The sequence below is a fragment of the Vespa crabro genome, chromosome 1, assembly GCF_910589235.1.
Source record: "Vespa crabro chromosome 1, iyVesCrab1.2, whole genome shotgun sequence".
In the NCBI taxonomy this organism is placed as follows: domain Eukaryota; kingdom Metazoa; phylum Arthropoda; class Insecta; order Hymenoptera; family Vespidae; genus Vespa; species Vespa crabro.
The window spans coordinates 952022-967500 of record NC_060955.1 but is presented as its reverse complement, the minus strand read 5'-3'; the positions used below and the strand labels follow the sequence as shown (position 1 = coordinate 967500).

Below are 15479 nucleotides of genomic sequence, written 5' to 3'. Positions count from 1 at the left end.
AACGTTGGAAAAGGTCGAACGAGCATGTTACGTCGTTCTCCTATGTGCAACTCTACAAACCCACGCGTTCCTACTGCCTTTCCTCAACAACGACAACGACGACGACGACGACGACGACGACGACGACGACGACGACGACGACGACGATCGATTTCCATCGAAAACGCGACGAGGACGTCGCTTGGTCGCTCCAGTCGGTCGGTCGGTCGGTCGCCGTCGGTCCTTCTTCTTCTTCTTTCTTCTTTCTTTCTTCCCTCTACCAAACGAGTTTGCGAGCTGTTCCGAGTCCCACGATGTGCTGCTTGCGTGACCGAGCCTGAGGAGAACGCGAAGCCTCGTAATAAGCGGCTGAAAATCGTCCGGCTGCCGAACGAGAGAAAGAGAGAAAGAAAGAGAGAGAAGAGAAAGAGATTGGAAGAGGGACGGAGAGAGGAGGAGGAGGAAGAGGAGGCGAGAGGAGGGTGCAGAAGAGAGAACGCGATCTTTCCTGCCTACGAAACGCGCCGATCGACTTCGTTCTTGAGGCTTGCTTCTTTTGGAATTTACGAGAGCCCGAAACAACGTTGCTTCAGGATTCAATATATGTGTAAAAACTTCGTTTTGTTGTTCCTCGTTGCTAGGAAATAGTCCATCCGGGGCTTTTAGAACAGGTTATTCGTGTAATTAATTTTGTCCCATATTTATTCTCTATTCGATCGGAGAATCAATATCTCTCTTTTTTTTTTTTGTTTTTCTTTTCTTGCTTCTTCTTCTTTTTTCTTTTTTCTTTCCTTAAGCATAACGAGAGATTTTGCTCGACTTCTCAATTCGATATTCAATTATCGATAATGACGTTATAAGACGTTAATAACTTTCTAAAATCCTTTTCCCATAGAATACGGGAGTATATATATATATCGTAGACGATGCATGTTCGTTCGGAGGAATGTCTAAGAACTTCAAAAGAGAACGCTTTTCATCTAATTAATTATTCTATTTTCTGTTCGATTAAAAGGAATATAAAAACTTTTGGTTCGATCCTTTTTTTTTGTTTTTGACATTTAACATAATGAAAAATTTTATTCAATTTTGTTCAATTAGCAATGTTATAAGATGTTAATAAATCGTCAAATTCTTCTCTCTTCTATAGAATATATATATATATATATATATATATATATATATATATCGTGATGATGAACGTTCGTTGAAATCCGAGCAACTAATGCGTCCTTCCAAGAATTCCCTTTCACGAATTTATAGAGCGCGCTAAATACGACGGAACGGGAAGCTCAAAGAGATTTGTCGGTCGCAGAGAAGAACTTTAATTTCGTTAATACCGAACGAATGTTCGTTCGTTCATTCGTTCGTTGTACAAAAAGCATGAATCTTTCGGGATCCTTTTACCGAACGAAATGCATTTGCGTATGAAATACGGCCAAACGATTTTCCTACGATAATGATATTTTTCCTCTTCCTCATCTTTCTTTTTCATTTCTTTTCTATCTGTCGTGAAATGTTTTTCTTTTCCCTTCCTTTTTTTTCTGTTTTTTTTTTCTTTCAAGGACGACAACGAAGCAGACATCGCCACTGCCACCGACAACGACGACGTTTGCATTCAGAGAGAGAGAGAGAGAGAGAAAATAGATATTTAAGTAAGAAACACGTGGGGAGAGACGGCAAAATAAAAACTACGCGTGCGCACGCACAAGAGAAAGAGATAGAGATAAACAACGGACAATGACGGTCAAGGGTCACGCACCAGCCAATAGAAAATTTTTCTTGCACGCAAAGCTTTATTTTTGCTCGACTCCTCATTAATCGCCATTTAGACGATCATTAAAGCGTGTAAGATGGGATAAGGGTAGGACGATAACGAGGCTACTCGATAATATCAATAATAGTAAAGTCGATACATTATATGAGAAAAGGAGAGACAAAGAGAGACTAATAAGAGAGAGAAAAAGATAGATAGATATATAGATAGAGAGAGAGAAAGAGAGTTAGATATTTTGGGGGTTTCTCAAAGATCGAAGGAACGATGTACCTTTACCCGAGGGGTAAAACGATATCGGGAAATTTTCCGAGGTTCGCTCACGTCGAAGGAGACACGAACTGAGCCGAGAGAGAGAGACAGAGACAGAGAGACACAGAGAGAGAGAGAGAGAAAACGTAAAAGCGGTAGTATTATCGACGTAACGCGACGTCGCCGTCGTTGCCATCGTTGTCGTCGTCTCCGTCTCGTTTCGTTTCGTGCAAGCGAGGCCTCCTTCGTCGTTGGTTCGAGCTGAGTGTCAGCCATGACGGTGTGTGTTCGTCTCTGGCGATTAGTCACGTTTCGATTTCGTAAGAGCCATCGATCGTCGCGCGAGCGCGCGCTGCGTGCCTTGAAAACGCATCGAACATCGTCGCGTCGCATCGCGTACTTCTCTCTCGACCCGACTCCAGACCCAACACTAACGTGATTGCTATCTAATTTCAAATTCGATTCGTTCGAGACATATAAACGGATGGATGGATGGATGGACAGACAGACGGACGGACGGACGACGGACGGATGGATAGATAGATAGACAGACAGACAGACAGACAGACAGACAGACAAAGAGAGAGAGAGAGAGAAAAAGTTTGAAATGTATTCAAATATATATATATTCCGGTGATATATAAGTAAACACACGTATCTGCTGTTACACCGTCGAAAACAAACGTTACTTTTACGAAAGAAAAAAAAAAAGAGAAAAAAAAAACAAAAAGGAAAATAAAAAAGAAAAAAAATATAAACTTTCACTAAGATTATCTTATACCTACGTACATTGTGTACGATGATACTAATCGAGATAAGAAGTTACATTTGAGAGGAAAGAAACAAAAAATCAAGGAGAAAGAGGAATGACAAAAAAAAAAAAAAAAAAGAAAAAGGAAGAGAGAGAAAAAATGGATCTTTTCACAATCGTCATATTTATCCGAGTAACTTTGGCTGGCCGAAGTCATCGGAAGATTATTATGAGACAAAAAGAGAAATAACAATAATAATAATAACAATAAGAAAAAGAAGAAGAATCGCTTATATAGAGGTACTCTCGAGAAAACGTAGGCGTTAAGGTCCTCCCAACGCGTTATCGTGACCCTCTTCTTTCTCTCTCTCACTTTATAAACGTCCCCGCATCTCGTACGTCGATAAACGAGACGGACAGATAAAGAGAGAGAGGGAGAGAGAGAGAGAGAGAGAGAGAGAGAGAGAGAGAGAGAGAAAAGAGGTAATCGGAATAAAATTTCCTTCATCGTATTCTTCGATTCCTTTTTTACGTGATAATATGCATTATTCTAATGGCATTAACGTTCTATTTCCCTTTCACACATACTATAACATATATATATATATTCTCTTTCCCTTTCCCTTTCATTTCCTTTTATTTATATACATTCGATCATAATCATTAAACTTTATACTATTCATTATACAATAATATGTTTCTAGACTTCTAAACCTATCGTAATAATATATTTATTGATTTGTCTATATACTCTAAGCTCGGTTTTTCTTTTTTTCTTTCCTTTGCTAATCGCAAAACGGTGGAACGTCTCTCGTTTCTTTCTTTCTTTTACACGCACAGAGACATATAAACAGATACAGATGCATGCATGCATACACGCACACGCACACGCACATACACACAAACCCACACATACACCGATTTAGGTCGTTAACGGTAAAACGGCGCGGAAGGTTCGCGCTCGCGAAATCGAAGAAGACTCCCGTTACACGCTACTCGCGATTTTACCGCTTTATCGAGTCCAACACTTGCTCTTACAATTATAAGCGTCCTTGTCACGAAAGTATCATCGGATTATTAACGATACTCTCTACGCTATATATACGAGATAATTATAATTTAAAGAGAACACTTGGTTTCAATTGTTTGAACGTTGAACTCCTCCTTTTGTCCAATCTTTACTTTATCCTTTTTTCTTTGATCTTTTTCTTTTCCTAATCTCTCATCGAATATTTCTCATTTCCTAATTGTATTTTTTTTTTTTTTTTTTTTTTTTTTTTTTTATTTTAACGATTTATATTTACGATCAGTGATTTTCGATGGTAATGTACGATCCTTTAACAATTTATTTCTCTCAAATCTACCACAACGCGCGTAAAATTATGATCTCCTAAATTTTTCCTAACGATTACGTAGTTTGATATTTATGTATTAAAAGGTTGTTAAGAAAAAAAGAGCGGGGGAAAAAGGGAAAAAGATGAATGACGCATTAAAGGGTCAAGTATGAAATTTGATTTTTAATAATCTGACTTTAAGGAAAAAAAGTTGGTATAATCATTCGTAAGATATAGTAATACGATTAAACTATCAATCAATTTTTAAAACCCTCTTCAATGCATACTTCGTTCTAGAATTACAACATGATATTTCCAATGGTTGGTTTAATATTTATGCTTGTTACATTTCACTCGACCTGTCCCACATATTATTATTATTATTATCATTATTATTATTATTGTTGTTGTTGCTGTTGTTGTTATTATTACTATTATATTATTGCGTTCTGGTTATACATGAATCAGTCGCGTCATAGTGTTTCGAAAATTTGTTAGTAAAAAAATATAAAATAAAACAGAAAATGAGCGAACGAACGTACGAATGAATGAATGATACATTAATGAAAACGAATCATGAATTATATATGAAATTTGATTTTAATAATCTATCTTTAACGAAACAGTTTTGGTATAATCATTTTTGAGATATATCATACGACCATGTCAATTACCTTTTAAATCACTTCGATACACGTGTTTCGTCGTAGAAATAATTACAATGTAATTTTCTTTCTCAACGATTAGTTCAACACTTCCTTTAGAAATGTGTATAATGAATTAAAAAAAAAAAAAAAAAGAATGACGCATTAAAGGGTTAAATATGAAATCAAAAGCGTAATTCTACGGCGTGAAAACTTTCATATGTCAGATACCTCGATAATTTCGATTCCGAACGCAAACTCGTTCTCTCTCTCTCTCTCTCTCTCTCTCTCTCTCTCTCTCTCTCTCTCTCTCTCTCTGTATGTCTGTCTGTCTGTCTGTCTTTCTCTATCTATCTTTTTCAAGTCGTTACGTAAATAATCACATAATACGAAACGTTAAAAGCGAGAAAAACGTGGTTCACCTGGGCCACGTCTTTAAGCCGAGAAAGAGAGAGCAAGCGGGGCCCCCACCTCCCTTCTCATCCGTGAAAAACGTATATTTTTTCTTCTCTATTTTTCCTCTCGCTAGGCGAACATAGATATACACACATACATACACGTACTTTGTATGTACATATAATATGTATATATATATACATACAGACGAAGCGCAACAACGGTAACAGTAACAACAACGGCAACGGCAACAACGGCAACGGCAACAACGGCAACGGCAACAACGGCAACGGCAACAACGGCAACGGCAACAACGGCAACGGCAACAGCAGCAGCAGCAGCAGCAACGACAACAATATTCGTGTTTGAACTTGCGAGAGTAAGCGTGTTCAATGTGTGCAAAGTAGGTATAGCTTTATATACATATACGTGTTAGTCTACGTGTATGTGTGTGTGTGTGTGTGTGTATATGTATAATCCGAGATATCCGTTTATCTCGAAGCTTGTCTCTCTGGAGTTTTTATTCTCTCTATATCGATTTCAATCTTTGGAAACACAAACGTGATACGTACGTACGTACGAGTTTGTTGTTTGGGAAAATACAACATTAGGACGGACGGATGGACGAACGGACGGACAGAAAAACAATGCAAAGATTTACGACAAAAAAGTATGCGTTAATCGGATACATTGACGGTTACTTCGCGTCCGACATTACACTCCTTCGATAATTATTGCTCGACGACGATTTCTCAGGAGTTAGAGTGATACCGAAAGAAAAAGAAAACGATAAGAGAGAAAGAGAGAATGTAAAAGAAATATAGTACGAACGATTACGTACATATTTCAACATGGAAGGTAGCTAAAAGCGTGCGGTAAATACAAGAAGGAATAGTGAGACGTTGTTAAAAGACAATTTTCTCTCTCTCTCTCTCTCTCTCTCTCTCTCTCTCTCTCTCTCTCTCTCTCTCTCTCTCTCTCTCTCTCTCTTTTCAATCGTGTCTTATCTGTCTATCGTTGTACGAGTAACGAACGAACGAATACGAATAAGTATAGTGGTAGTACTGCAAAGACACAACTACGAAGACTACTGTGCTATAACGATTACAACGACTACTACGGACGAATGCGACGAAGAAGACGAAGAAGCAGCAGCAGAAGAAGAAGAAGTAGAAGACAAGACGCGTATCATAGTTTGTCCGGCTTGCGTAACCGATTCTTTCGCGTTTCCTTTCGTACATATATAAAGATGTTTTAACACAAGATACGAGAAAAACATGGACATTGGTTAAGCCGAAAGTGTTTCTGCACGAATTTCTTCTTCTTTTTTGCCCGTGATCCTAGGACTTTTCCTTTAAGACGAAAGGAAGAAGGAAAAAACAAAAATAAAAAGAAGAAAAAAAAAGAAAAAAACAAGGAACAAAAAAAAAAGGAAAAAAAAAGACAGAGACACGGGAGCAGAGAGAAGGTAAGTCATTCGTAATCGTACATATATACACATAATACAAATATACATACATATATATGTATATATATATATATATACACGTATGTACGTAGGTATATACATAACGTAAGTTTCCTTCTTGACGAACTAACGGAATGGTCGGAGCGAACGTGTTCCTTAGTTAGTGTCTACGAAAGAAACTCGAGCGATTCGCGTTCTGGCCTCTGGTAATTCGTCTTATCTAACAACGGCGATCTAGCTAGAGCTCTAACGCTCGGTCTAACCGTCGATTCTCGACGTCTTCTACTGGATTTACTATTATAACATACATACACGTACAAATAGAAAAGCGTGTCTAACTTTGAAACGAACGGAGTCGAAAGTGTAACGAAACGACGAAACTATGGTATATCGACTGGAATGACGATGGAGGAAAACAAAACAAAAAATATAAGGAAAAAATTGAAGAAAGAAAAAATAAAAGAGAAACAGATAGATAGATAGATAGATAGATAGATAGATAGACAGAGAGAGAAATGTCGACGATCGTTAACCTTGCCTTCTTTTTGCGAGAAGCACGCACTAACCAATCCATACGCATACACACGCACAGACACACAAAGAGAGAGAGAGAGAGAGAGAAACACTACGTAACGGATGTAAGTACGTATACACGCACGATCGTTAACGAAACGAATTATCGACGACATAAATACATATATACATACGTACATACATCCACCACACGTATATACTGTACGTCAAGTATATAAGTACGAAGATCGTCGCTATCGATAGTGAAGAAGAAATCGTCTATAAGACGTTGCTTTGGAGAAAAAAAAAAAAAAAAAGAAAGAAAAAAAGAAGGAAAGAAAAGAAAAAAAAGGCAAAGAAAAGAAGGAAGAGAAACAAAAAAGTTCGAAAGGACGACCGACGCGTCACGTCGTTGCGCGTTCCGCTCGTCGACGATCCTAATCGTCCTTAAGGACCGATCTTATTACCACCTCGAAAGGAAAGGAAAGGAAAGGAAGCTTTCGCGTTGCGGCCGTTCCACGTCCTCGTTTCCCGTTAAGATATTTAACGACAACGTTCTCTTACATGAGAAGAGAGAACTAGTCATCGTCATCCTCCTTGTCGTTAGTCGTTGTCGATCAGTATCTCTCTCTCTCCCTATCTAAATATTTTCAACTTCAAACTGTCTTCAAAACTGGCGCCAAAACAAAAAGATTGTAACAAACGCGACAAACTCCCGTAAAAAGAAGTTACGAATTTGGCGCGTCTTTCGAACGTGCGTACGAGACAGAGAGAGAGAGAGAGAGAGAGAGAGAGAGAGAGAGAGAGAGAGAGAGAGAGAGAGAGAGAAAGAGAAATAGGGTGGAAAGGTTTGGTAAGTAACGTGCGAGCTCCTAAAAAAAGGGCCATCGATCGAGCGGCGACGACGACGACGACGACGACGGGATACGACGGGCAACGAGTTCTCGGAAAAATGTCGCAGAAGGACGGAAGGAGGAGAAGGATGAGGAGAGGCGAGCGGAGAGATGGATGAGTGGGTGAGGGAGGAGGAGGAAGAGGAGGGAGGAGAGGGGGGAAGTAAGTCGCGCGCGAATCGGTTCGCGCCGAAGCGTTCGTACGTTCTCGCTGGTGCTCTCTCTCTTTTTCTCTTTCTCTTTGTTCGTCTCTCTGTGGGTACTGTGTGTACGAGCCATTTATATTGTTGTCTCGCTTACCTAACCAAAAGGAAATATCCCGCGTCGTTGGACGACGCGACGAGAGGCCTGGCCGCCTCCTCCTCTTCCTCCTCCTCCACCACCACCTTCTTCTTCTTCTTCTTCTTCTCCTCCTCGGCTTCTTCTTGCTCGCTCGCTTGGCCTGCCTGACTGCTCGTCGTCGCTCGTTCGTTCTTTCGTTCGAGTTGCCTGCTCGCGATGCCTAAGAGATCGGAGCAAGGCCTTCCAAGTCGCACTTTCGTGAGAGAGGGATTCAGCACAGGTAGAGAGACAGCACACGTACGTTCGTACGTTCGTTCGTTCGTTCCTTCTCTTTCTCTCTCACTCTCTCTCTCCTCTTCTTTGATCCTCTTCTCTCGTTCTCCTTTTCTCACCGACAACGTTACACACTGCCGTAGTGCCACTGCTGTTCCTCCTCCTTCCCTTGCTCCTGTCTCGCAAGCAGGCTATCCGTCTTTCTCTATCTTCGTCTCTCACTCACTCACACTCACTCACTCGCTCTCTCTTTCTTTCTCTCTCTCTCTCTCACCGTCGGTCCTCTCCCCTCGCGCGAGAGTCGAGCCCCGGTACGACGCGTCTCGACGGTGGCGTCGTCCCGAGGAGGATACGAACGGTCGCGGAGAGCGTGGAGAGGAGAGGGCGGGGGGGAAAGGCAGGGGGCGACGGGGGGTGGTGGCAAAGCGAACGAGCGAGCGAGCGAGCGAGCGACGAGGGGGTACACCCGTCGCAGCAGCAACTGCCACCAGAGCCGATGCCGTTTGCTAATCGTACTTTACTATTACTCGTCGTACCTTTTCCTTCGTTCCTTCCCACCCTTTCCAGGTGCCCCCCGCCCGAGCTCCCGCGCCCTCCTTTCGTCTTCCTCTTCTTCGCGTTTTTATTCGTTATTATATCCTTATATCCGATATATCGAGGGACACTTTTACTTGGAAAATATAACTATTGTCGTTTTCCCCTCCTCTTCTCCCTTTTACTTTTCCTCTATTTTTTCTATTCTCCTCTTCCTCCTTCTCTCGTAGCACTTGTTTACACTCGGAATCAAGAGCGCGTTATTATTCTATCATCCACCACTAATACTATTATTATTATTACTATTACTACTACTTACTATTACTAGAACAACAATAACAACTATTACCGGCCAACACCAATCAACCACACTACCACCAGAGCACGAAGAACTCTGCTGCTCGACACCGTTAACTCGCTCGTTCGCTCGCTTCTTCGCGAAAAAGTACCGCGCGCGCGTCTTTCCACGACGATTCCTTTCTCAATATCTCTCTTTAGTTATCTCTATCTTATACTTATCTATCTTGTCCGTTTATAAACTCGCTAATAACCGACCTTTCTCACTCCGCCAGACGAGCACCGTGCGTCTCGTTTGTCGAATACCTCAACGTCGTTTGTCGTTCGCGCGAATACAAACTCAGTAGGACATATATAGCCGAAGACGAACACGCACAGAGATCGCGAAGATGATCGTTTGCACACGAAATAATTGGTCTTCTTTCTCCCTCTCTCTCTCTCTCTCTCTCTCTTCCTTTTTCTTTCTTTCTCTCTTGTTGAAAGTCGTAGCGCGTCCCTGTCTCTATCTCTTTCTCCTTCCTTTCTTCTCTCTCTCTCTCTCTCTCTCTCTCTTTCTCTCTCTCTCTATCTCACTCTGTCTCTTTCTGTCTCGACACGCACGTCCGTACGTCGCGGGCGCCGATGGCGGAATGAACCGGTGGCGCCGCGAAACCCGACGACTGCGCCCTCGTCGGCACTACACGCAAATACACCGTTACTACTAACACATCGAGGATACCATCGTATAACCACTACTATTATCTGTTTCTCTCTCTCTCTCTCTCTCTCTCTCTCTCTCGCTTCTATATATGTGGGCGCTTCTTCGAGGGAGAGTGGCGCGCACGACATCGACGCTGCACTGATCTCTAGCGATCTTGTGTGATGCTCTCTCCCTCTCTGTCTAGCTACGTACGTACGTATATGTATGTATGTATGTGTTTATAATGCGAGTGTAGCAAAGTGCCGCGCGCGCAGACGAAGGGAGAGAGAGAAAGAGAGAGAGAGAGAGAGAGAGAGAGAAGAGGATCGCGCACCGGCGGCTACACTCCGCCGAATCTATAATGGATATTCGCACCGACGGACCACCTGGCCCGCCTCTCCCCCCACCTTCGCTACACACACCATCTAACGGGTGTCTACCGATTTACACTCGCGATCGCGACAGGGCCGGATTCTGTCGATCGAGGGCCCTGCACCTTTACTTTTTCTTTTTTTTTTTTCCATTGAATTTTTTTTTCAACATTTTTTTAATCACTTAATAAAAATCGATACAAGAGATCAAATTGTTTATTTTTCTCTTTTTCTTTTTACGGAGAATGTCGATTGCCGAATGAAAAACGCTACTTCGAATGAGAACGGTTATATTTATAATAAGCCTCTCTCTCTCTCTCTCTCTCGATTGGTCTATACGTTTGTTAACATTTTTCGAGAGATACTACTTTCGAAAGTTTTTCGTGTTTCCCCTCGTCGACGCGTGAATAATTAGGTCAACGTTAATTGGCGCGGTTAACTAACGACCAACGCTCGATACTACCCGACACAAAGCACGGATATTAAGCGAGCTAGAACCTGGCCCCAACGCTTTGATTATTACGTACGACGGCGAACGATAACCCGTAATTTTGCCGATTAGTTAATCAGGAAAATTAACCCGGAAGCGAGTCGTTTGTTCGACCAGAGAAAAAAAAATAAAATAAGAAAAAAGAGCACAAACAAAAACAAAGAGGAATACAAAATGAAAAGAGGGGAGAGCGAGAGAGAGAGAGAGAGAGAGAGAGAAGAAAAATAAAAAAGATCGATCCTACGGGATCGATAAATTTTTGACTTTAGAGTATGGATTCGTACATAAACGAAGGTCGAACTCGTTTTATTCGTAAGAGAGTGAGAGAGAGAGAGAGAGAACTCCTCTTCGAAGAGAGCATACATTAAAAGTTACGACGTTGGTTGAATCCTCGCTTTCGCCTCGACCTTTCTTCTCGTTAGAGCAAAGCAACGATCAGAGAGAAACACTGATCGCTCGTCATACTACTCTCTCTTTCTCTCTCTCTCTCTTTCGCTTTTGCACTTACAAATTGCAAGGCACGATCGTATCCGATGATGATCGAAGAGAGTTACGAGCCGCCCCTCGTCGATCTTTCATTTTTCCGATCGATTTCTCGATGCCTTCCTTCTCTTCCTCCTCCTTCTCCTCCTTTTATTTTTTTCTTTATCCTTCTTTGATTTCGATCAATGATTACGTCATACCTATCGCGTTGAAAATAATTTGAAAAAAAAAAAAAAAAAAAAAGAAAAGATCATGTTCGATAAAATAGTTGCGAACTCGTCTTAACCGGATTGTTCGACGTTATCTAAGAGATTCTTTTACATCCCATATTCCTCCCCCTCTTCCCATTCACCTGTAAAAACGAAACTGTACGTAACAGAGAGAGGCGCGAGAGATCTGAAAAAAAAAAGAAAGAAAGGAAGGAAGGAAGAAAAAAAAACAAATCTTTTTTCCCGCGCTTTTTCACGCGCTCGACGTCGGCGACGAGCCGTAAACGTGGCGCGTGCTCGTTGCAAAAAAAAATATATATATATATATATATACGTATATATATATCGTCGTAACGCATATAACGACGTACTATACTCCTAGCTGCACAAAAACCTATCGATCCATGTACGATCGTAAAAAAAAAAAAAAGAAAAAAAAAAGAAGAAAAATGAAAGAAACGAAAGGAAATCTTTTGCGAAAACGAGATATGTGAAAACTTAAAATGAAATCTCTCAGATTGAAACGATCGATCGTGCGAAATTGTCGCCGAAAAGGATCAGCTTTTATATAAAATAAACATTTTGAAGATCTATCCTAATCGCTATAACACGATCGATGCTTTTTTTTTACAAAAAATGTTGATTTTTGACGTTGATTTAAATTCGACGAGTCCCTTATACGTCTAGGAGGAATAAGGAAGGCAATTGTAAAAAAGCAAAAGAAAAGAGATAAGAAAAGAAAAAAGAGGGAAAGAAAAGGAAAGAAAAAAGATGAAAGAAAGAAACGTGAGACGAATCTCACATATAAATAATTGAATAAATTGAAATAATTATTCGTTTGGATCGTTTTAAATGGGTAAGAATATCCTTCCGCTTTTCGCCAATTGAAATTCTCTTCAATTTCCCCTCCTTTCGCGTCGAGAAAAACAAGATGAACTCAAAGAGCGTTTATTTTCGAAGCGGCTAACCATATTATTTCTACGAGCGGGGGATAACTACGATAAGGTTGATACGTTTACCTCGTTACTTTCCTGTCATAATCGTAATAAAACCACCGCCGTACTCGAACTCTGCTCCCTGTAACTACGTTAATTGGCCTCTGAACAGGCCGCTGCAAGCTGCGTGACCCGAGCACCACACCTAACGGGTGTCTTCGTAATATTAATGTTACCTTGAATATCGTTGAATAATTATACTTTAGAAAATATTTATTCGCTTTATAACTCATCGTGCAACTCGTTCGCCCTGTGTTAGTCCTCGAAAACTACATTAAATTAATGTTACATTAAATCGTCTCGAACGAACGAACGAACGAAAGTTCAGGGAGTATCTCTTATTGAAAATTATCTAAAGGATTATGATAATGATGATGATGACAATAATCGCAATAACGATGACGACGATGATGATAATTAATAAAAAAAAAATAAAGAAAAAGAAAGAAAGAAGGCAAGAAAGGGGAGAGAAAAGAAGAAGAGAAAAGAAGAAAAAAAGAAAGCAAAAGAAAAGGTAGAAGGAAGGAGAAATGGAAGATGAATTTTTAATCTCGTAAATCGAGTCGTTTCTTCGAAACTCATTAATCTCGAGAAGGCAAGGAGATGCGTACGACTCTTCGCACTTTGCCATCCTCCTCCACCAATGCTAACCACCACCTCCTCCACCTCTTTCTTCTTCTTCATCTTCTTCTTCTTCTTCTTCTTCTATTTCTACTTCTTCTTTCGTCGTCGTCGTCGTCGTCGTCGTCGTTGCGCCGACTCGGAAGCCTCATCGTTGCTTCGTTTCCCATCCAGAGAAAGAGAGGAGTCGTTCGTTCGGTCGCGTAGCTCGCGGTCCATGGCGTGCGAAGGGGAAAAGAAAGGGAGATATAAAGAGAGATGGAGAGAAAGAGATAGAGAGATAGAGTGAGAGAGAGAGAGAGAGAGAGAGAAAGGAAAAGGACGGGTTGGCGGCTCGAACGAGGTAAAAGAGAGTCAGAACGAATGAGAGAGATAGAGTGGGGGAGAGGAAGGGAGAGGGTGGGAGAGAAAAGGTTCGCGTCCTCTCTTCGTCTTCGGACGTGGCGATACGCGTTGGAGAATCGTAGCCAGTGCCCGTGGCTATCTCTTAGCTTGACTCGTGAAAGCCTAACGAACGTTCTCCTCTCCTCTCCTCTTCTCTCCTTTCCTTTCCTTTCCTTACCTACCTTCTACTCTTCTCTCTCTCTCTCTCTCTTTCTTCTTCTTCTTCTTGGTCTCCTCGTACGCGGATTCCTTTTGTCGCCGCGGACTCTCGAGAGGGAACACCTGCGACGCGAGTAAAGGACACGCGAGCGTTTAATCGTTCAACAATTCTCTCTCTCTCTCTCTCTCTTTGTCTATTGATCTATCTATCCTTCTCAGTTGAAACTTTGTTGCTGTTATTGTTATTATTATTATTATTATTATTATTAAAAATAATCGAGCAGTAAACGATCGTTGTGAAATAATCAGCTTTATCAATTAAGTTTATTATTTAATCGTTACTTCTATAAATCGTATATACATATGTACATACATAAATATATATATATATATATATATATATATATGCATATTCGGCATGTACGTATGCATCCATATCTTATATCCATTAATTGTCGATATAATCGATACTCTACGTACTTTATACGCTTTCGTTTAGTTTAAATTAAGGATGACAGAGAGGGGGAGGAGAAAGAGAGAGAGAGAGAGAGAGAGAGGAAAAAATATCTTCATCAGAGAAGAATCCTTCTTGTTAATTGAAAATTTATTTTTAGTTTAGACCAGAGTATTAGGATATATATGCTTCAGTATATGTATGCGTATATGAAAAAGAGGAAAGAAAATGAGGGAAAAAAAGAGGGAAAGAAAGAAGTAAAGAAAAGAGAAGAAAAATCTATCTCCAAAGAAGAAAATTCGGTATTATCCTTGGCATCCCTCAACGTGCAACGGCACAACACCATTTCGTTCCTTCTCGACATAGCCGAAAATAGATGGCAAAGGCGCGTGCGAGAAGAGAGCGAGAGAGAAAGACGGAGAGAGAAAGACACACGGATAGGGGGAAAAGTGAGAGAGAGAGAGAGAGAGAGAGGGGGAGATAGAGAGATAGATAGATAGAGAGAAAGAGAGATACGAGAGGGAAACCGACAAAAATGGCCCGTTGTGGGACGATAGGTCCGGGGCTTCGCTCGTTGAAACTCGCACGACTGGAACGAAGGATGCCGAGGGATCGATAGGACGATATAATGGACGAAGCACGATGTATCCTTCGTTCGTTCGTTCGTTCGTTCTTTCTCTCTCTCTCTCTCTCTCTCTCTCTCACTCACTTTTATTCGGGTCTCATTCTCACTCGTTACGTTTCGTATCTTGCTAATGAATTTTATAAAAGAGACGTTTCTCTATCCAGCAATGTCTATATACACTTTATACGTAGGTGTGCATTCCGATTGCTAAAAGTACCAGCAGACGCGCGTACATACGTACAAACATATGATATATATATATATATACATACATACATACATACATATACCATATATACGATCTTTATCTCTCCCTTCGGAGTAGATGCGAGACGTTCCGCGAACGCGATCTTTCTTTTCGTTTATACGCCCGAAGAATTTCGTTGAGGACGCGATCGAAATCCATGATTTTTCCTTTTTCTTTTTTTTTTTTTTTTTTGTTTCCTCTAACCAAAGATATCCTAAGAGAGTACAAACGTAACGAGAGAAAATTCATTTAAAATCGTCAAATATTCGCAACCTTTTACGACCTTATGCATCTCATTTATTTTCTTTTTTCTTTTCCTTTCTCGATTCTCTCAGGCATATATATCATTCGCGTAACATAAAATCGAATTAA

The 15479-nt window shown here is 40.7% G+C and overlaps 1 protein-coding gene across 15 annotated transcripts in view; it reads right to left on the bottom strand.

Annotated features, from left to right (window-relative positions):
• The window catches only part of LOC124424310 (bromodomain adjacent to zinc finger domain protein 2B-like), a 130428-nt gene extending 120289 nt beyond the window's left edge, over nucleotides 1-10139 (bottom strand). For 3 of the 15 annotated variants that reach the window (XM_046963214.1, XM_046963233.1, XM_046963300.1), the window contains exon 1: nucleotides 8305-10137. The gene's annotated coding sequence lies outside the window, so the exon portion shown is untranslated. Of the gene's footprint in view, nucleotides 1-8304 lie in introns of all 15 variants that reach the window. The other 12 variants (XM_046963177.1, XM_046963204.1, XM_046963196.1 and 9 more) reach the window with 7 other exon arrangements.
• Nucleotides 10140-15479: the final 5340 nt, after the last annotated feature.